The sequence below is a fragment of the Ailuropoda melanoleuca genome, chromosome 10, assembly GCF_002007445.2.
Source record: "Ailuropoda melanoleuca isolate Jingjing chromosome 10, ASM200744v2, whole genome shotgun sequence".
In the NCBI taxonomy this organism is placed as follows: domain Eukaryota; kingdom Metazoa; phylum Chordata; class Mammalia; order Carnivora; family Ursidae; genus Ailuropoda; species Ailuropoda melanoleuca.
In genome coordinates this window covers 26,884,142-26,884,722 of record NC_048227.1, presented here as the reverse complement: position 1 = coordinate 26,884,722, position 581 = coordinate 26,884,142, and positions in this window count along the sequence as shown.

Below are 581 nucleotides of genomic sequence, written 5' to 3'. Positions count from 1 at the left end.
TATATAGAGAAAGAAAAGAGTTGCTTAGAAAACGTGAAGAAAATCTGCATTGCCCCATACAGCTTGCTAGTCACACTGAAGTCCCCCAGCCTGATGTGAGCATGGCACCAGGGAGCCACCCTCCGGTGTCTAACGAGAAAGGAGGGAGTGTTTTTCTTCCCCCTGCTCTTTCTCTTTAGGCCCCAGGGCTGCCTGACCTCCCCCTTGTCACTGGAGACAACACGCACTATTTGCACGTCCCTGGCCTGGTGCCTTGCACAGTTACTGTTCTCCTTTCCAGATGAGCACGGGGAGACTGGTTGGCATCGGTGGTGCTAGGCCCAGGCCAGACTGCCAGCCCAGTGCCCTCACCTGCACCGTGTGGGCTCACACCATCCCCACCTCCTCCCCACATCCTGCTTCAAGGATGAGTAATACCCTCATATGCGCTGGAAGGAGGAAGGGCAAAGATGGCCTCAAGCAGATGGGCTGGGCCTACTCTCGTGCTTCTTATCACCAGACTGGGGACAGGCACATTGAGAGAAGGGCCACTGGCCTCTCTCGGCCCTCAGACCCTCTCAATCATAGTGGGCTTGGGTTCC